At 42.5% G+C, this 21913-nt stretch overlaps 3 long non-coding RNA genes across 8 annotated transcripts; 2 read left to right on the forward strand and 1 right to left on the reverse strand.

Moving 5' to 3' along the window:
* The first annotated feature begins 2116 nt into the window (after window positions 1–2116).
* On the forward strand, window positions 2117–8646 carry LOC137173411 (uncharacterized). 4 transcript variants are annotated; one of them, XR_010925180.1, is made up of 4 exons: window positions 2649–5138; window positions 5260–5358; window positions 6449–7740; window positions 7952–8646. It is a non-coding gene; the product is annotated as an uncharacterized lncRNA (long non-coding RNA). The 4 variants fall into 4 exon arrangements; XR_010925179.1 differs by having other exon boundaries at window positions 6449–6555; window positions 6788–8646; XR_010925181.1 differs by lacking the exon at window positions 2649–5138 and adding an exon at window positions 2117–2588 and having other exon boundaries at window positions 6449–8646.
* LOC137173410 (uncharacterized) lies at window positions 6995–13089 on the reverse strand. Of its 2 annotated transcripts, none has more exons than XR_010925177.1 (4): window positions 12762–12851; window positions 11868–12061; window positions 7306–10329; window positions 6995–7076 (listed from the first exon to the last, which is right to left on the reverse strand). It is a non-coding gene; the product is annotated as an uncharacterized lncRNA (long non-coding RNA). The 2 variants fall into 2 exon arrangements; XR_010925176.1 differs by lacking the exon at window positions 6995–7076 and adding an exon at window positions 13000–13089 and having other exon boundaries at window positions 9236–10329; window positions 12762–12830.
* Window positions 12055–21913, forward strand: LOC137173412 (uncharacterized). 2 transcript variants are annotated; one of them, XR_010925183.1, is made up of 5 exons: window positions 12055–12186; window positions 12773–12870; window positions 13033–19500; window positions 19762–19854; window positions 20749–21913. It is a non-coding gene; the product is annotated as an uncharacterized lncRNA (long non-coding RNA). The 2 variants fall into 2 exon arrangements; XR_010925182.1 differs by having other exon boundaries at window positions 12773–19500.

A 21913-nucleotide genomic window follows, 5' to 3' on the forward strand; every position in this document is an offset into this window, starting at 1 on the left:
CGAACGCCTTCCACAAACATGTCAGTCAGTAGAAAAACTGTTTAATGAAAAATGACAGAGAGAACTCCTCAGGCAATAGAAGCAATAGCGTACCCGAATTAACATAAGCATCATTCCAGTTGTCAAGCCCGTCCTCCACTTTATTGGTATTTTTAAATCAGGATAAACCTGAGGAATGGAACAACCATTAAAGCAAACAATGATTCTGTTTTCTCTGGCAGAGAGCTGCTGTTCGGGGGGAAAGAGAAGAAATAGAGAAGAAAAAAGAAGGGGGAAAGAAAACAACCGCGGCTGCTTTTCTGGCAGTGGTGTTTGATGCGGTGGTAGGGAGCCGAGAGCGGTGTCTCGTGCCAGCACATCCACATGTCATCTCTGTTTAGACACACCTTGGAGAATGTGACCTCTTTCCAAGCCTGGCCTGGCAAGGGGTCCACAGTGGGGGGAGGAAAATCCCCGGATTGTGGCTAACCTGCGCCAGAAAGCTGCCTCCCACTGTCTGCATGCATGCATATGTGTGACTCACTACTCGGATGGTATGTGAGCTTTTGCGTGCAAGTTTGCAGCTTAATGACGCTGGTTATGGCATGGCAAGCACTCTCTGGCTCCTTTTATTTTACTGTGAAGCATTGGTGGGCCTTGTCACAGTGTCGCCACCACCGTCTTGGTTGAAAAAATCCCCCCTTCTGCCAAGTTAGACTTATGTTTCAGCATTTGTGGCGCTTGTTTGGAAGCAGAGGTGGCATGAGAGAACACACCCTGCCGATGGTAAAATTCCTGAGGGGAAACCATGTCAGAAATTCCCCGTCACAACAGTGGATTAAAGATGGCAGCTTAACAGTGAGGGGGCACCCGTGGTGTCCCAAGGTTTGTGGGAAGACAGTGGGGGATGAGGTGTATAGTAGACAGGCAGGCAAAAAGGCATTCACCTGTGTACAGGAGGGATAAGCAAGCCGCCAGCAACACAAAGTACAGACACAGCAGAATCCTACTCCCTGCCCACCATTTGGCCTCCAGCAGTGAGGGATAACTGAATTACAGTAGCAGCAAAAAGCTAATCTCACTTCCTCTGTGGGGTTCACAACGTGTGTGCACTTGTACGCCTGTCTGTAGGGTGTTGTGAGTGTTCGTTTGTGAGGCCGTGTGCATTAGTTCAGGCTCAGCATGGATTTTGGAAAGCATGTTACCCTGACAGTGAGAGTGTGTGTTTACTAGGTGAAGATGAAGGCTCATATCCAACTGTCCTGCAGGGACCAGAAGGTGAGGAGTAATAGAGGTGCAGGAGCATGCGTGTGTGTGTTTGTGTGCGTGCATGAGAATGTGTGTTAACAGCTTGTTTACATATTCTGTGCATGCGTCCACATGTTAAAGCACCCCTGCACCTGTCACTCAACTTGACAAGCTGTCATCTGACATGAGGCTGAGGCAAAAGCCTCTGTAGATTTTCTAGAAACAGATGGAAAACACAGACAATCTGCACAACAGAAACATTCTAAAAAGCAAGACTGATGGTCAGTGTGGTTTTGAACAGGTTTGTTTTGTTTCTGTCATCGCTGTTGCTAAGACGTTCATAGTCTGTTTGCTAGCCACAACCTCAACACTGGTCATGGCCACAGTAAACAGCATTCTACAAAACATCTCAGTTCATCATTGTCAAGTCCAGTGGTGTACACAAAGTTTGTAAGGGGCAAAGGGCCAAACTGAAAGAAGGGCACCCAGGCAAACTACAGTGGCACTACTGCAGCTGTCTCCTTTAAAATATGCTTATAAACTACTACCTTGCTTTTGTTTTAGGTTTTGAGGGAAATGTAATTGCTGTTTTTTCTCCAGAAAGTGTGATTGATATCCTTATATATAAAGTCATAGCAAGGAGGTCAGAGTCATTGCAATTAGCAAAGCCTCAATAAACAGAAAGTGAAATGTCATGTGGTGCTGATGATGCAGGATGACAAAACTGTCCAATTAATGATTTACCTGTTGGTTCACATGACTTCATGTTTACTCCTCTCACATCATTTGTAATAAGACAGTGTGAACATGACCATCACTAAATGGTAACAATATCTTTTTTTCCTTGGTTAAAGAACAAAAAATGACAAGGTTGTGTCCTGAATAAACCAGAAATGTACTTGAAAGGCACTTTTGCAACTCAATCAATGAATGGAAGCGTCGTATTAGTTCAGAAAGTAAACCTCAGCATCCCATTGGTACAGGCAAACACAGGCACTGATTTGGAAAAGTTATATTTTGAACTTTGAGTGTTGCTGTTTCCCATCTGCTCCAGCAGCGTGGTCAGAACCGGCTGACTGGGTTAGACTGGAGCCCAGGTTCTCTTCCAAACCCCTGAGAAGCGTAGCGTGAGTGTGTGTCGTTCCGCCAGAGTCTTGCTGTAGTGTTATCGTGGGTCCGGTGTGTGATGTGGTTGTGATACAGAGGTAGAACACGCTGGCGTTTTCCCACACAGACTCAGCTGTCTGAGATTTGAGTGTTTGTCCATGTGTGAATGCTTGTGTGTGTTCCTGAATACTGTAAGCTGTGATGTTTGCCGCTACGTGTCAGCAGCTGCACATCCTGGACATGAATGACCGGCGGTGAGAACCTCCTGCATTCCAAACCATTTAGTTAGAAAAGATACAGTTGGGCAATGATTTTACATCTGACTTCTGGAATGTTCAGATATTATGTTAAAATAGGGATTAAACTTACACTGTTGTAGCAGAAATGTGACTGTAGCTGCTAGCAGGCCCACTTATAGCTTCATTCAGAATAATATATGTACAAATGTGTGCAGCCACAGTAGCTACAGTGTGCTCACAAACCTACAATATCCACAAACATTTTTGTTACACGTAACCCCATGAAGCGTGAGTGAACTATTACACGTCTGTCTAGACAGATGTATTGATTAAAAATGAGGCGTATCTGTTCCGTTAGGCAGGTGTGAAACAAACAAGTAAAAACGTGGGTGAAACTTAGTAGGCAGCCTGTAATGGAAGACGCAGTTGCACCACATTTGTTTTTTTAACTTTAACCATACAAGGGAGAAAAACTCAGGCCTCTGCTGCTTTAATTCTGATCATTCTTTTAACTTTAGGAAAGTACTCCAGTGTTTGCACACTGGAGTACTTTCATAAGAGTGTGCTAATCAGAAGCATTAGTGGCAAAGGATTGTATGTTTTTCCAGCATTACACTTGTAAGAGGGAATTACAGCCTGACCAATACAGATTTTGTAAAGTAGATACCAACACAGATATTTGATAGTTTTAAAAAAAATCCACTATTTATTGGCCGATATACATTCTTTTAAACTTAATATAATAAATAACACACAGGAACATTTTGATAAGGATCATTTCAATTTGTTTCTAAAGAGTTGCTACCAAGATAAGTTCCAAACAGGACATTTTAAGCTAAGAAAACAACAACAAACTAGTCACTGCACTATACAACCTCAATCTACATATCTTTATTTCTGACATTTCTTGTTACTTACAGTATGGCCACTATATATGTTGATAATGACGTACCTGCAATAAATTAATACAGTCAATATGTTGGTTGAGGTCTAGAAAGACTCGCTATTTTAATGATCAAATTTGGGAAATTCTTCTGTGAAAATGTCCCCAGTTTAAAAAATAGTGGTTTAAACAAAGGTGGTGTTTCACTAAGATCATCTATGACCTTTCAGATTCTCTGACATTGGAGGGTCAACGATGGAAAAAAGACTGGTTGATCTAATATTGATAGGTGAGTAGTTACAGCTCTATAGAGTACATACACTTATACACTACTGTAACTTCCTGCTATTGCAGCTATCACAATTTGTTGCCCAATCTAATTACTGTGCTATTATAATTAAAATTAAATTCAGTTTAGTCACAGAATCTGACAGGTCACAGAATATGGTGTAACATCACATTGCGTGCTGTTGTATTCAGCTGCCCTGGAAACAAAATGCTAATGTGATGGAGGCTCAGTGCTGACACTGAGAGCCTCTAATGGGATGCAAAAGAGTCATGTTCACTTACTGCAGACATGACGCTTTCTGTGCTTGTGTGTTCAATGAAAATATTTCCTTACACAGCGTTTAAAGCATAGCTGTGAGGACAGCACACACACACATACACAGAGTTTGACCTCCACTTTCCTCATCAGTGGGATCAGACTGTTTATCATATGGTCCTATCTGAGTCACACTTGTTTGCACTGCTGGTTATGTTGGCCAGAGGAACAGAGCTCCAATCTGTTCAGCCTCTTTTCAAGCCAGGAGGTGGAAAAAAAATGTCTCCAGGTCGACATTTCTTGTTCTGAAGGTGCAACTTGTGGCATTTTGTGTTCCTCAAAATTAAGGTTAAGAGCAGTAACAGATTTGATATTAAATGATATGCTATCAGTAAACTAAAAGTGGAGCTGGAAAAACACTATGTAAAACAATGTCCTTTTGTGCCCTAAAGAAATCTTGCATTTTTCTTCTAAATCTATCCCAGATTATACAATAGAACAACAGTCTTCAGTGATGGTCTGGTTATGAAAATTATACTAATATCTCTAAATTCACCTAAAAATGATGAATTTAAGTTGTAATGCTGCAGCTCAGATGTTTCCATTCATGCGTACCATACTTCAAAAGACTGGAGGCAGATTTTTTTGTCCATTCACATGATAGAGAAAATTGGATGCAGGAATAGTGAAGGAGGTCTTTTATTTTCTTTTGATTTTTATGCAACATCTTTGTAATCTACTTTTATTCATTTATTTCTTTGTAGATAAAACAGTTTTTACATTCACAGGTTGATAGTGGGCAAAAGAGTGCTGCTCAGAGAAGCCTTCTGTGTATTTCAAACAGCCAGATTGAAGGCAGAGAAATCACCAGAGGAAGAGAGAGCTAAACCCCGCGCGATAAAAACGTCCTCTTAATCTTACCTTGAAAGCCACGACAGAGGGGAGCCTCCCCTCGGAAAGAAAAACAGGCGGATTATTTCCATTTGAAAGAACATGCCAAATTACACAAACGTGTTTTCAGCCGGTCTTTTCAAAAGTGGCAACAGATGGAGGCCGGTCGGCGTTGTGAGCAGGTTGGAGTTGACGGTCCGCCGCTGCTGCGTTTCCTGTGTCTGCTGCTGTTTATCAGCACACACAGGTAGCCCCAAAATCCATTATACACAGCACAGATCTTATTCAACCATACTCAAAGAGAGATGCATGCCCAGGTGTGTGCTGTCTTTCACAGATGTTTTCTTATTTTCCTGTTTTGAATACAGACTATGGACTTAAAATGTAGCAGCTGCTGCATAACTTATCTCTACAGGAGTTCGGAACAAAGTGCAGCGAGTGACGGGAGAAAGGAAGTTGGGAGCTTGGTGAGTGTTGGTGAAGATAAATGTAAGCAGGGGTTTATTTTAGCTTCTGTCAGGTGGCCAAAATGCTTATTTGAGTGTAAAGGTGTAATTCTGAGTTATAGAGCACTGGAGTGTTTTTTTAATCCGTGAATCCCAAACACATACGTACATAATTTGTTAATTTTGGCACCTGATTTTGATTAAAGTTCACAGAACTTGGACATTTCAAATCCGCTTATAAAATTTGACTCTGGAAGAATGTTGAAAATACAAACTCAACGGATGGTAGAAGACTGTCTTAACATCAGCCACTTTACGTTATTTTTTGCTTGCTCAAGGTTGCTTTTATTTTTGACTTTCTTTGAGTAACAAATTTCAATTGTGAATTCCCAGTTTAGCTTGGGTTTAGCTTGAGACCAGCAGCTAACATTAAATAACATTAACGCCGTGATATTCCTTAGCTAACATTCCGTTATCGTACGCCTGTTTTTGTGGTTTGTCTTAGCTGTGATATTGCTGTTTGTTGTGTATTTTTCAGTGCCATTGTAGATTAGTTTAGTCCATAAATCAGTTCTTTTTTCCTTGTAAGAACCAGTAACGTTAGCTAACATTACTAGCAGGCAACAATGTTGGTGAAATAGAAGATTCTGCTTACACCTCTTATATCAACAAACATTTTTATGCACTGTTTTATAGACTGTTAAAGTCACTAGATTTGTTGCTTTTTGGAAAAAAAGTAAAAGTTAAAGGAGTCCTAAAAGTCTCAAAATCTAGTGAGAAAGTTTCTAAATTGGTAACACTGGTTTTCCTGTCAGGAGCATACAATGGTCAATGACTAAGACTGCACGGACAGTAATTACTTCCTTTTCCTGTTTTTATTAAGTTAACAAAAATTCTAATACCTTGTCATACTTTTTGTTTTCTAAGGCTACTTTTTATTTCAGTTTTAGACTTGCTATCATCATGGATAAAAGGTTGCCGTCTAATTGTTTTCATCATAGTTTTTAGTTAAAATATTAATTGATACATACAATGTGTTCTCTTGCCCTAGAAGGCCAGTCATTGTTTACAGCAGACACCTCTCTGCACCTCCTGGTTTTAATTATTCCAGGCACACACACAGTTCCCTCTTCTTTGCCCTCCATCCATTCTCTTCACCAGCTTTGGATGAAGAGAAGTAATCAAGAGCTGGCGGCAGACAAGAGGCCATTTACTCAGGTGAGGAGCAGAGAGATGGGGGCCACTTCAGAAGATGCAAAGAGTAGCCCAAGGGTGCCACTCAATCATCTCCAATCAGGAAAACCCCCTGAGAGGTCTCAGAGCAACATATCACATCCCTGCTTTTGTTTAATATGTTTCTTTTTAAGGTGAAATGCATCTTTTTGATTAACAAGCAGCTGATTCACAAAACTTCTTTTTAATATTTTCCGGTCACACATGGAGAGAGCAGACTGAAAAGAGAAAAAGCAATGAGGGTTTTTCAACAGAGTTGCCCCTGACCACGCTGATGAAGATACAATCCAGAAGAAGCTCTTCTCTTCTCCCTCCTCCTGCTCTCCTCTCACTGTGGCATTTGCCAGGAGAGGAAAGAAGAAGGAAAAAAAGACAGGCATTGAAGTCGATCCCTCTGTGAATAAAGCAGCCTCTGAATCCAATTTCGGTGAAAAGAGACCGAGTCAGCACGAGGGTGGCGCCGTAAAGAGGCAGGTACAGGCAGATGAATCAGGAACAGGAGAAGCCTTGGGTTGGGAGATCAAAGATAGTGTGGAAAAGGAGAAGAAGGAGAGACTGTTGAATTATTTTGGAGGTGTTTGAGGGGTATTTTCCATCTAGCGTGTCTAACCTCAGAGGGGCATGTTCTGCCAGCTCTCTCTGCATGCAAGCTGCACTCACACACGTACACACACTCACACAAAAGGGTTTTAACGTCTGAGTCTTATTTGCATCCCTCTTCTGTTGAGACTTTACCTTTCTCTTTGCAGCAAGTCAAATTTCCTGGACGGCGGGAATGAAGGCTTTTCGAGCCTTTCGAAAGCTCTTTTGACATGCACTCTTCTTGGCTGAAGTCATCGACTGTTACAATAAATACTCAAATCAAATCAAAGCAGGCTGTATACTGAGGGGAGCAGGGTGGGCTGTGTCTGGTTAAATCCTGTTATATGTGTCTAATCTAATGTCAATGAGAAATGAGGCACCTCTGAACCCTGAGTGGAGGTGGTGACCCAGAACGGCCATATGGCACCACAGCACCTATGGCCCTGGAGAAGATCCAACCAGCCGTCATGACTTCCTGTGTGTGTGTGTGTGTGTGTGTGTGTGTGTGTGTGTGTGTGTGGACAGACTAGCTGTAACAGCTGTCTCCTGCAGAGCTCTCTGGGGAATGGTTGACCTTATGCTACTCAGGTGATGGGAACTCTAGTTATTTTTTCTTTTTTTCAAAGTCTAGAAATACTTAAGTCAGTCATTTTTTCCAACAATTTATTATGGTCTCAATCGCTAAATTCAGGTCCCCTAATAAGTATACTGATAGTCATTTTGAAAATTATTGCTCTGTTAATAAGATTTGAAGATTTATAGTAGCTTTGATGTCTCCTATGTGGGTGTTGATTGACAGCCGTGATTGACAGTTGGCTCACCTGCTGCTCTTTCCAGTTCCAGGACTCGCGCTGAGTCGGACTGTTGTCGTAATGTTTCAGTAAGTTTAATGTTACTTGATTATGATACCTGCCCTGTTAGCACAATTTAGCTAAAGTAGCTAACATTAGCCCAAGTTCGCAGCGCTTAGTGTTCCCAGTAAGCTAGCATTAGCTTGGGTCTGAGGTAGCAGGGTGTGTATCCATAGTGTGAAAAGCAACAACCCTGCACTCCTTATTTGGAAGGTCCTGGGTCCAAACGGAAAAGAAGGCGCCAACCATAAGCTGCAACTCTGAGCTTTAAACTGGCTCCAATGCAAACCAATGGATGATGTCACAGTACCAGGTTCTTCCTTATGTTTCTGCTGTAGTTTGCAACCAAGGACATTTCAGAAATAGCGTCATTTTAATGCACTTTTTGGTAGGTGTGGTGCCCACTGCCCTGCTGGGGTCAGCAAAAGCCAACCTTTGGCCCCAAATGGCATCCAGCACCTGGAACCACTTTCCGAGTTTTTCAGTTTGCTCACTGCACGCATTGTGATCCTTTATTTTTCTAGAATCATGATTAATGTTTGAAATTCTTGCCTGCACTGTGTATTTTCCTCATTTTTTCCAGTCACTGAAAAATCATGTGATACACCTCGTCCACAAAGCAAGCAGAGAAGTGGAAACAAAAGCAGAACCTGTAACAATGGCTACGTGTTACGTTTCATTAAGTTCCTGCTAAAGGAAAAGGGCTAACATACACACGCAGTGACTCAAGTATGTAATTACTCAAGTAAAGCCTTTCATTTGTATGATACATCTGAACAAATTTCAATATTTTCTGCCTTCATCTTGTATTTTCTGGCTGCCCTTTGTTCTGAATAAATAATAACCAACCATGACAGTAACCATTTTCTTTTACATAACATATGAGGGTTTTTCAGGGGAACAAGTGGCTTTTTTCCCACTGTCAGACCTTTATGATACAGTCTTTGCTTAGCCCAGTCATTCCAGCGAATAATCATCATTTAGAGGGAGGACAGTCAGCAAATAATATTCTTGTCTAAATAAGTTGCAATATTGTGCTAACCAATGTATAAGTGCAGACTCTTTTCGCATACCACATGCAATGTCTCAGTACAACCAATACAGAGATGCCAACAAAGCTAAGGAGCTGAATTCTGTGAATATATATATAATGCACCAATTGATGGCCAGTATTTCTGGAGGGGTGTTTAACATGATCAAATTTATTTTAGTGAATAAAAGGGTAGATTAAGTCATTTATGCAATTTTATTATTTTGGGAATTACAAGCACATTTAGTAAACTGGTACAATGGAGGAATTACAGCTGAGGATGAATAGAAAAACCGTTCCATTGGCACCTGTATAATGTTTGCTGTTCCAGCTGGGATCTGGTTTGTGTCTTGCCACCACATGGTGTCTCTGTGGTGCAGCCCAGAAAGGTGTGAAGCACGTCAGAGAGGACTGAAAGTCTAACCTCCTTCGTCACCATTCAGAGGCTGCCCATCAAACAGAACATAAGGGGTTAAGCGGATGAAAATTGGACGTGCTTATCTTCAGCTGTGACAAAAGAAAAGGCAGGGGATAGTGGCGCTTTGTTTTTGACTCTCAAGTGTGATTTGGGAATGGGATCCAGTTTCCAGGCCTGGTAGAAAACAGGTGCTCTCGCCAGTTGTTCTTTTGTCCCGTTACACTTCTTGCGGGTTGAAAGTGGAGCCAGCACCTGTTAACATTCCTCAGTGGTTGTGAAAGAAACAGAAATGCGGGAGAATTAAGTAGAAACACTGTGGTAAAACACAAATCTTTCACACAGAAGGAACTGAAATTCCTCAAATTCAAAAGTGAAATAATTATAAGAATTCACCTTCTCTACATATGATCAACTCTGAGATGAAGACTATGTCAAAGTGTGATTCTGGTTGTGGCTACTGTCAATTCTAACAAGCAGTTTCAAACTAACTCCTCTTAAAGCATCAGAACCAGACTTCATTAAATCATCACAGTCTTTCCAGTTAGAAGAGCTTGCTGCATTTCCACAAGAAAACATCGACTCAGCAGGTTTAGCCCATTTGAATTTAGCAAAGCTGCTTTTGTTGACCAATCACAATCCAGGATTGACTCAGTTTTACCTATAACCTAAAACTCACAAGTCATTTGGCTGCATTTTTTTGCAATCACATGGAACTTTTCTTAATTATAAGAGAAATAAAAATGAAAAATGATCATTTAAACCTTTCGGCTGAAGAGGAATCCCACTCGCCTGAGTTGTTGTTCAGGGACAGTGAAGGCAGGGAGGATCCTGGGTGTTGCTCTGCTCTGGCCACAGCTGTGTGCGGCTGTCGAGAGGCTCTGATGTCATGTATAATGGGAGTCCGCAGGGATGCAGGAATGGAGGGATGAGGGAAGAGAGAGAGAGTGAAGGGCTGAAACCAGATCCTTGCCCCTGCGCTGCGCTTCGCTGTGCCTGCTCAGACTTTAGGTGAAGGTTAATGTGGAGCCACCTGCTGCATGCATACTGCACATCTGATACTGTCGCACAAACAGAACGAGAGGATTGGAGTGCGGATAGGGTTTCTTTGTTGATTTTTTTTTTTCCCATTTTGCATTCTACAAATGCCAATTAAAGAATTAAATTAAAACAGATTAACAGTTTATGCTTCTTGCGTGTGTGTTATAGCTTTTGCATGTGAGTGTGTGTGCAGGAGGAAGCATGAGGAAGGAAGGGGGCTGACAGTTACGGTGACTTAATACCACTTGATATTTCATGGCTGGGGGAATGTGGCGGCACTCCCTGCTTTATGGAGCTGGCCTGGATTATTTAGTTGGATGGAGTCCTGCCCAGAGGAACAGCTGAATGATGTCATGCAACACACACACACACACACACACACACACACACACACACACTCACACACATATACACACACAAGAGTTTTCTGTCCATCCACGCAATGAAGCTGTAGATTCTGATTCTGAGCTGAAGTGTTGCTCTGCAGTTTTCACATTGTTGGAGTGTTTTTGAAGAGGGGGGTGTTGTGTAATTGGGAAGGTGAGCACAAAAAAAGGCAGGTGGGGTTTACTAATAAGAGCCTGGGTGGATTTCACAGAGGGAAATGGGGAAGGGGGGGGGGGGGGTTGATGAGAGGAGAGACGCTGGGGAGCAGATGTGTGTTTGGAGAGCGAGATGAGAGATTGAGGTGGGTGTTTTCAAGGGGCTCTCGGTTTGCCGGTAAGCTGACCTCTCGGGCATATGGTGTGTCCTGTGCAGATGTGTGCGTGCCCATGTGCATGTTTGTTTGTGCATGCATGTTCCGTCTGTGCAAATCAATGTCTGGCTTCACTCTTAATGGAGAGAATCAGGTTCTTCCCCTCCTCCTCATTGCTGAGAAAGGAGCGTGTTAGCATGCGAGGCCCTCGCTTCTCTCCTCCGTATAAGAACCTAAATATGGAAACAGTGATTGGAAATTGTTTAGACAACCTGAAATGGTTTATCCCAGGGCTGTGCACAGCTCGCAGATCAAAGCAGAGGAAACATGAATCATACAGAGTTTCTGTACGGAAACAAACCCTTCGCCTTTCTTCCTTTGACATACACACTGGCACAAATATGAACGTTAAGGAAAACAAAGAGAAAGAGGCAAAGACGTGAGAGAAGAGGCTCTCTGAGTTCAGTAGTGCTGACTTCTTTGTTTGATCATACTGTATTTGACACCGTGTTGCCAGCGACTTCACTCCCACCAGTAGATAGTCTCACATCAATAAAGAGTGCACAGTCACCCCGAGCAACCAGCAGAGAAAAGTCCCAAGAGACGAAACTCTTTGCGGATTTCACCGTTCTTTCTTTTTAAACTCTTCACCTCTCTTCAACAGTCTTCTGCTCCTCTTACCTTCCTTCCTTTCTTCATCCCTTTCTTCATCCCCTTCTTCTTTCCCTCCTCTCCATAAAGAATCAGCTCCACAGCTCTCCAGGGGAGCAGCATCTATCACAGGTTCTGCCTCCCCGGCTCAGCGATAACTGATCCACTGTCTAAAGAGCATCACTCTCCTCCAGCCATCTCCGCTTACTCTCTCCCGGGACAGGCTGGGAGAAATAGTGCACAGCACAGATTGAAAAGCGCCGAATGACAGCATGGAGCTCCTTGCTGGCCAAACCTGAACAAAATGCTCAAATGCTTTCTTTCCCTCTCTGCTTGCCAGTGGTGGAAAGTAAGTATATTTACTCACGTACTGTACGTTGGTACAATTTTGAGTGTTTCCATTTGATGCTACTTTATACTTTCACTCCACCACATTTCAGAGGGAAATATTGTACTTTCTACTCCACTACATTTATTTGACAGCTTTAGTTACTTTTCAGATGAAGATTTGACACAATGGATAATATAACAAGCTTTTAAAATACAACACATTGTTAAAGATGAAACCAGTGGTTTCCAACCTTTTTGGCTTTTGCTTCAGCAGCTACAACAGTAACATTCTGCTTATACATTTATGCTTCAGTATTAATAATCTAATGATGTCATATATAATAATATATCAGTCAGAGGAAGGAAATCAGTACTTTCACTTTAAAACTTTTTTGATGATCATACTTATGTACTTTTACTTAAGTAAGATTTTTCATGCAGGACTTTTACTTGTAATTTGTAATGGAGTAATTTTACATTACTTGTACTTTTACTGAAATAAAGGATGTGAATACTTCTTCCACCACTGCTGCTTGTGAAAACTATGAAAGGGTTTTGATTGAGATTTAAAAGTAGACATAACCTTTTCCTCACCTTTCTCACAGTAGTGGAGTCTCTCTGATCTCCTAACCATCGGCTTTCTGTTTGATCAGCTGCAGTTTACTTTTTCTTGCCATCAGTCAAGAAGAAGGTGAAAAGGCAAGTAGGGATTAATGAAATCAGGCAACTTAATGTTTGGATTAAAAATGAGGGCAGAAAATGCTGAATGTGACTGCGTGGTAATAACTCGCCACCTCTTTATTTTTAAAGCCTTTCTGCTTGCCGCTTTTACCTCTCTTTGCATCTCCCCTCGTCAAACAGACAGGGGCGGCTGACTCACTCGTTTCAGGAAAGGGAAGCTACATTGATGTCATTTTGACAGACAGGGCAGTCCAGTAAACACAGCAGGGATGGCGTCAGACCTCAGATGCATCACTCTGGGCTGACAGAGGTGCGAGGTGATGTCAGCGTGTGATGAAATCATTATGCGGGCACATCTTCCAGTGTGTGATGTCAGCACGGCCCTGGCATGACTGAGCTCTGTGGAACTACCCCTCCTCATTACAGAACATGAGCTTGGAAACACATGATGTAAATATCTTGCTTGTGTTTTTATCCATTACACATGGTGAGTTCTCACCGTCTTAACTTACTCAGGTTGGGAAACACCATGGAGAAAGCTGCTGAGCAAAAGAGACCTTCAGTTCTAAAAATGTCCTTTTGCCTTTTATTCAACTTTAACCGAGAGGAAGACTATATTTTTCAGCTCATTTGTCATAACCGCAATCTTTTCCTAAACATAACCACAGTCCAAGTTGGATACATGGTCTTGCAGAACCCATTTTTGAGGTTGGGTGGTGCAGAAATACAACTGGCACCCATTAAACTGCAATTTGAATGAGTTAAATTTGATTAAACTGTCATACTTAAAGCTGCATCAATCAATATTTTTATTTAAACAATGGCTCATATGACCATGTTTGTAATGCAGGGAACTGTACCTGACTACTCATTTCCCTGGCTTTCCCATTTCCCAATGGCTTTCTGCTCTTTTAAAACTGTTTTTTTTCTTTTCCATTTTTACTTTTATTGGATAGTTAAATGTGTGGCAACCATTTGGCTATTGGTGGCGCTCCCTTCATTTCATTATTGTGATTTAACAGCCTGCAACCGCATTGGTTTAGTCTGACTGCTCTTTTCATCTTCATTTGGAGACACAGCAGGCGTTTTTTTTTTCTTTTTTTCTTTTTTAAAGCAAAAAAATCTCTTATAAATCCACTGTACAGTACCTGCCCAGGTGAACATGGTAGAGCTGAAGAAAGAGCCAGATGTTTTCTCTGGATTGGTCGGAGAAAAAAAAAAGAATTAAAATGAAAAAGATTGCAAATAAATACTGATGTTGCTCTGCTTCTGCTGGATGTGTAAATAACCAACAGATGGCTAACATCTAATGTGATAATATGTTTAAGTTGTGTTTACAGATTGTTGTTCTGCCCCCAAGTGACCCCAAAAACTTAAACGAATGTAGGTTTAATATAATTGGTCTGACGTTAAGCAGGGCGGGGGGGGTCTGGTATGGGTGATTGTGTGAACATCCCATGCTGTATACCCTTCAAGTGAAGCTCAGGTGAAAAGAAGCAGAAGTAGCACATGGCTGTCTACAAGCTCATTCCAAATTGAAAGAAAAAAAGGTGAAAGTACACAAAATCAAACTGAATCAAATAGAAAGATACTGTTTAAAGAAGTCACAAATTACACGATTATAACTTCTTGTTTTGAAGGTAATCCTACTATCAACTACATGAAGCAGCATCTTCCAAAAAAGGTGAAATAAATCAAAAGTGTGAGTAAGTGAAATCAGGTGAATAGGTGAACAGTGCACTCTCATTATATTTGTTGCCCAAATCAGGTTGCACCTCGCAGGCAAGCCCTCTCCATGATCTGCACCTCAGACCATATCGTGTGTCGCTTTAAATATACCTCTGCGGATAGTTCATTTCATGGTCACTTGAACATACAAGGCATGCAGGATTTAGCGCCTGATTGTGTCACTTCCCGTGTTGCTCAAGTGAAGCAGGTTGAGCTCTAACCGGCTTAGCGTGGAGAAGAATTTCTCCTTTGTGTCCTCAAGGCCGGCGGCTGAGCCTCACAGAGTCTTGGCCCTGACCCTGGGCAGGTGTGCAGGCCCCCCCTCCTGAAGTTCCCCTACACTCACACACACGCACACACACACACACGCACCTACTACACACACATACTGTACATACTCATAGAGGCTCTCAGGTTCCCCTGAAATGAGAGACTGGCAAAAGATCTATCAACAGAAAAATCACGAGGTAATGACATACTTAACTCCCTGGTGTGTGCGCACATGTGTTCATATGTGTGTGCACAAAATGCAGCCGGGGCAGCCCCCTCCCTCACGCCTCTCCTCAGCCACTCGGCAACTTTTGCCTCGCCTCATTTGCTTCATGGTGAAGAGGCTGATTAAATATTTAAAGTATGGAGTACTTTCCCCTGGCATCAGGTGTAACTCACTCCTGTAATCTCAGCTAGCCTGGTGCACGGCGCAGTAATTATAGTCGAGTTAACCGTGTGAGGCGGAGAGGGTCTGCGACAGGCAAGGCTTTGTTGTTTATGTCTGCTTACAAGTTTATTGGCCTGTTTCTGCTTTCGCTTGCTCCCGTGTGCAGGCATGTGGCCTTTTTGCATCCATTCTCGTAAGAATTATGATACTGCTTTGTTTTTCGAGATGCAAGAGGGCATAGTGGTTGTGTGAACATTATGGAAGGATTGAACAGTTATTTCACCATAACTGCTCACATGTGAAATAATAAGGCACCCTTTGTAAAGGGGTTATGCCATTATTGATGGTTAATAAATCAATTTATAATGCTTTATGGATCTGTTTTAAGCCATTAAACAATGATAGTAATGTTATTATATGTTGGTAATCCATTAGGGCTGTCACTCTTAATTTGACATTCCAACAACAATTTTTATATTTGATCTGTAATGATCAGTTCATATTCCAAATATAACAGGCTGTGTCTTGTACTGAAATAGGGGCAGGGTCTGACTCACTGCATGCCCTGTTGGCCTGTCAGTAAACTAGGTTGTTTTTGTTTTCACTATACTAGCAGGCCATGACACAAATCCGTTGAAAATGTAATGCGTGGAAGCATTTTGGGTTCGAATGGATAAAGGTAAGGCTGTTTCCTGATGCCTTAAAATACAACTGTGTTACAGTAGCATAGCTCATCACTCAACTGAGGCAGTGGAGGCTCTGAATGAAGGAAATGTTAATTCTACAAGATATTTTAGGCTACATTGGTTGTGTTCAACTTAATTCAAACTAATTAAGGTTAGTTAAGTTGTATTTTAAAGTGACAACCCTATGATCTGTCAGTAAATCTGTAACTTTCTAATTCTCCATCCATTCTGCAGTTTTACATGTTAATAAGATATTAATAAAGGGATAATGTTCTATCAAGTCTGTTGTACATGTTAATAAGTTAGTGTTATGCTGGAGGAAGTGAAGCACCATGTGCCACAACATCGCAACCCAAATTTATTCTTATAAATAGCTCATAACTGACCCATAAAGCAGAATGAATCTTTATTAAGTATCAGTCTCATGGTTTTAACCTGACAGTTACAAGATGGATGGACATTTTTCATTGGGGAAAGGGGATGATGAAAGCAATGAATGAAATCCTTTAGTAAAAGTATGAACAAAACTAGGTGACCCAGGTGAGATTCACTGTTTCATGAAAGTACTTTGACTAAACTTATACCCTGTGCCGTGAAGCCTCGCAGACAACCTCCTTTAATCTTTAAAAACAATACCCTTCCAACTGTGAAGCACAACCCAAGAGCCTTTAGAAGAGGAACAATAGATGGCAGTGTTAGGCACCTCCAAATGTCTGAGCCTAAGCTCTGCTGAACAGACAAATCAGGAGCTGTAAGAAAGTCACAGTGGGCGGCTGGTTGAACATCAAAGCATACAGTCACAAAGATACAGTGAAGAGGATACATGCCTAAATGTCTCTTTGTATAAGGAGTGAATTGTGACTTTAATCCATTTAGGTGTGTACCTCCTCCAAAAAAGATCCCTGAATGTAAGATGAGTAATAAAGCAAAAGAAGGCACATCCATGCTTTACCTTAATCCCACACACTCTCATTTTTGTCACTAATCTGACAGATTTACACCCTTTTATTACCTGAATATGCCGCCCTCTGCTTATTTCACCTCTTGGAGAATCCTATTTAGAAATGTTTAAGTTGTAGGAGCATTTCTTCATGGTTTCTGAGAACACGTTATCTCAGACAACAGCTGAATAGATTCTGTGGAAAATGGCGAAACGTTCCCTCAAGTAACAGCAAAGGCCTTTTAACTTTTAGGTCCTGCCAGCTGTTGAGCTGCAATCCTAAATAAAGTTTCTTGGATACAGTTATTATTCCCTCAGGACTTAAAATACAGGCCCCATAATTATCCCTCAGAGGAGCTAATATTGTAAGTTTAGAGAAGATGACAGTAATAACCTGCTAATGCATGAGCCTCGCTGACTTAACACTCATAAGGAGCAGCATAAGGGAGAGTGACAAATTGTGGGTACTCATGTCATGTTCATAAACCTACTCCTGCAAGCATTTAGGTTTAAATATTGCTCTATTTCCATTACAAAATGTGGAAGGTCCCTCTTTCGATCTCTGCTGTTCGTGTTCCGCTGACTGCTTTGTTAATCTGTACCATTGCCAAGGCTATTTATGAGTTTTTGGCTAGTGATGCATTCAAATAAACAAACTCCCTCACTGTTTCCACAGCAGGGAGAGTGCGGCTCCAGAGTGTACTGTAATGATCAATGAGGGTTTCAGTGTCTGACTAAATGCAGGGCCTCGTCATGTGGAGCTGTGCCGCGAGGCCCCTCCGAAACACGGCTCGTGTGGTCGCATTTGGAAACAGTCTAATTTCTTACATGTGTCTGTGAGGGTGTGAATTCACAAACTGTGATTCTCCTTGGCTTGTCTGCTGTAGCTTTTATCTTGTGGATTGATGAACTGATTTTAAGGGAATGAAGTAAGTGTTTGACTCTGGTTCTTTCCAGCGGGAACAATGAAGCAGCTCTCTGTCAACGTTTTAGTTTTGCCCTCACTTTTCTGCATCACCTCAAATGCACTGAGAGGTGTTTCTTCACATGTGGTTCAAAAGATGATAGAAAATCTCCCAGGTTGAATTGAGTGGGCGGAGGTGAGTTTTCGTGAAACGGCTGTGTGAGAGGTGCTTGTTTTCCCACAAGTCTTCGGGGATCCCCCTCTCCCCTCTCTGTTGTAAACCAGCATCACCGCACCGCTGATGGACGTCTCTGTTTGGCAGGTGCTCATATACTTGGCGCCTACTGTTGCCCACAGCGATGAGGCTGTCAGGGCAGAATGCCTTCCAAGAGTGCAGGGGAACATTATATTTCACATTATCTCAGAACAATAGGTCATTTCCTGCTCGCTGCAGGCCAGAGAGGCTGATCAGGGGCTGCCAAGCTCCAGGAAGGGAGCGCAGACTTCAGGAGAGGTTGGCGTCTAAAGCGGGGGGGACTGTATGAAGTTGATGAATTGTTAGGTAGGTGGATCCGGAGTGGGTGAAAGCTGAAATTACCTGCCAGTTAGTGTGAACAAGAACAACCACAAAGTGTGTTTCAGGTATGATATGAACAGAAACACGTGTCCATAACTCACCACCAAATTGGCAATATCAGTCATCAATCCACCACTTTTCCAGAGGACTGATCCTGATGACTTTGGTGATCCACTGATGTTTCATCTAGTGCCTCCAGTAGATCAAAGTTTTCACTCATCCAGAGAAATATCTCAACATGTACGGGATGGACGCATCCTATTGTAATAACTTTGGTGATGCCTTAACTTTTCAGTGAGTGCCGTCATCAGTTCAAAATTTTAATTTGTCCAATATTTTGGTTTATGACTACCTACAAAACTAATAACATTCCCATTCACCTCAGCTGAACTTTGTGTTTACAGCTAATTAGCAAATGTTAGCATGCCAACATCTAAGGTGGTGAACATAGCAAACGGTACCTGTTAAACATCAGGACATTAACATTATCAGTGGGGGCATGTTAGCATGCTGACATTAGCATCAAGCTCAATTCACTGCTGTGCCTGAGTCCAGGCTTACGGAGCTGTTAGCATGACTGTAGACTCTTTGGCTACTTTTACCCTGAATTGGTTGGAGGCTGTAAAAATATTGCAATCATTTTTGGAGAGGCTGAGCTAGTTGGTAAATCTCATGGATTTCAACACATTGTGATTACATGGAAACAACTGGGAGGTCAATCGGGGTCACTGGCTCAACTCTCTACCCCACCCGGATCCATTCAACCATTTAGCGCGGGCGCCAAATGCTTTGCAACCTCTGGAAATACCTTTTCACTGAGTGCTCTTTTTCTCCCTCTCACCCCTTTCTTTTGGTTGCGTAACTGCTCTTGTGTTGTATTATTGAAACGTTTGGCTCTGATTAGTGCAGCAGATGAAACGACTAAATGCTAATGTGTGATTTCCCAGGGGGCCGCCCGGCTTCATGGGCTGCAGGTGTTTGCAGGGGAGGAGGAGGGCTTTTTAAGTGCATCAATGCCAATTACGCCTTGCATTGTTTGTATTTTCTATTACTCATCATGGCAGGTAAACACTCCAGGTTTGCTTCCTAAGTATTTTCGAGGTGCCTCCCGATTCCCCAGTACAGCTGGTATTGAACCCCACCACCCCCTGCCCATGAGGTGTGTGAGCTGTTAAAATCAGTCAGGCATTAAATATGAGAAATGTTGGGAGCACCAGAACCTCTCCTTGGCTCTGCTCTAGCGAATAACATGGTATTGATTATCTTGAACACAAACCCTCCCACATATCAGCCCGAGGTCATAGATCTATTATTTTCTCCTCAATAAAATCTGTGATACCTGAACATTTATTTCAACATTTGAGCATCACAGGTCTAAGGTGATTCTGCTTTGCATTTATGTTGAAAGATGTTTTTACAGCTCTGGCTCGGGAGGAGCGCTGAAGGCTTCCAGCTGCATGATATCCTCTGAGCAAACTCAGCTGCCTTCAGGATCATACACACAAGGTCCAAGGTGAGTAACTCTGTTTTACTGTCCCATTTCACCCTGACACTCCTCTTTCAATACTCCCATCTCCATCCTTCTGGGACGGGCTGTTCTTTTTTTTTTTGCTGTGCTTAGCAGGCAGGCAGGCAACAGTGCTGAGCCTCCCGGCATCCCTTCTCTTCTCCTTCATTTAATTTTTTTCTACAGTACATCGCCACAGATTTATCACCTTGCACTGTTTTTCTCCCGAAAGCGTTGGAAAAGGAGGGGAATTATTCCTGGGTCCTGACAGGGGGGCCTCAGGGTGGCGGGGAAAGAAGGGGAGTGGGGGTGGGGGGTTGTGGGATGGAGAGGTGTGTGCTGTTGTAAAGGAAGGAAGGAGGGAACAAGGGAATGAGACGGGGTCTGAAAAATGTGACTCATGTAAACGCTGCCGAAGAGAAGAGGGGGATGAGTATAATTGATTCTGACGACCCGAGTCGGATGGCAGCCTTCCCCGGGGGTGGGGACGGTGAGCGGATCCCAGCCAGAGTCACCGTTGTGGGGGGAAGGGACACAGGACAAGACAGGGTTGGAGGTGGAGGTGTGGAGAATATCTCTCCATGTCTCTCTCTCTTTCCCCCTCTCTTTCTCTCTCTCTCTCTCTCTCTCTCTCTCTCTCTCTCTCTCTCTCTCTCTCTCTCTCTCACAGACACACACACACACACACACACACACCCATACTAACTTACCATGTAATCCAACACATCCTCTTCCCATCATGCTTTGGACAAAAAGCACTGAATCCAGACACATGCTACCCTCTTTAATCTACTCAATCTTTATTTAACAGCGTAAGACATTACCTATGCATGAGCTAATTAACCTATCAAATCAGAGATGGGAATTTCCACACTTGTCTCTTTCTTGTCTTAATTGCAGGTGGGAAAAAGAAGAAACAATGGGAGGATGATGGGCCTCAGCTCTTAAATCAAAATCTCTGTCTCTTACACACACACACACACATACTTGCATACAATTCTATGCAGAGGAACACTCTCCCTCTTATTAGTCCACGCCCACGACTCCTTGGAGCCAGACTAAATAAATAAATTACCGATTCAGATGCCTGCTTACTTGCTAACCTTGTTAGCTTTTGCACTACAGCAAACAGAAACCTCCTTGTTTGTGTGTGTCTGTCTGGAATAATTGTATTGATGATTGTTGATATCTGTCTGTGTATGCTCATATGAAGGGTCCGTTCATCCTCCAGCAGACCTGATTCATTAACCTTATGTGTAAGACTGCTCAGTAAATGTAGGTTACTGCTCAGGCAGACGTAATTCCCCAAAGGCAAAGAGCAGCATTAGCATCCAGTTATCTCGTCACATTCCCCAGAGCTAAAATGACTCTAGAAAGATGCTCTCTGTCTCGTTTGAATTCTGCACACACACAGGTAGCAGAAATAGAAGCTGATGTGAGAGTGAGGAATGAGGACAGGACAGGGGTAAAATAGGCCCATCTTAACAGAATAAAGGCAACTTGCTGCACTTTTTTATCAGCTCCTGGAGCTTCTGTGCAGATGTTTTGGACTCGAGGTGAGCTGCACTTGAAACACAGGATGGGACAAAATTGGACCTTTATCCTGACAGATCCGAGCCTTTGCATTGAGTGGATCGAGGTTCAGAGACTTTGAGTTATATGAGAAGTGAGGAGAGAATTGGAACAGATGGCAGGAGTCCCTCTGGGCGAACAGCGCCTACCCCACTGAACACTGGGAGCTCTTGACCATCTGGACCAAAAGGCAATGAGCAGCATCCCGTAGCGGATTCCCCATCGAAGCGACATGGAAAGGGAGAGACGGGCTCACTCAGAGCAATGTCACCAACAGACTGCTGTCTGTTGGTGCCATCAGCTCCATGTGAGAATAAAGTGTCCCACATACACACTTGTAGGGTTGAGTTATCAGGTCTGCTCCTGTACAGGAGTGAATGAAGTGCATGCTATGTTTCAGATTGAAATTAAATCCATTTGTCAACCATATCCACCTTTCAACTGCTAACTATTCCTGAAATTTCACACACAGATGAAGCTTTTCTTGAACTCC

This window comes from Thunnus thynnus, chromosome 21 (assembly GCF_963924715.1).
Source record: "Thunnus thynnus chromosome 21, fThuThy2.1, whole genome shotgun sequence".
NCBI lineage: Eukaryota > Metazoa > Chordata > Actinopteri > Scombriformes > Scombridae > Thunnus > Thunnus thynnus.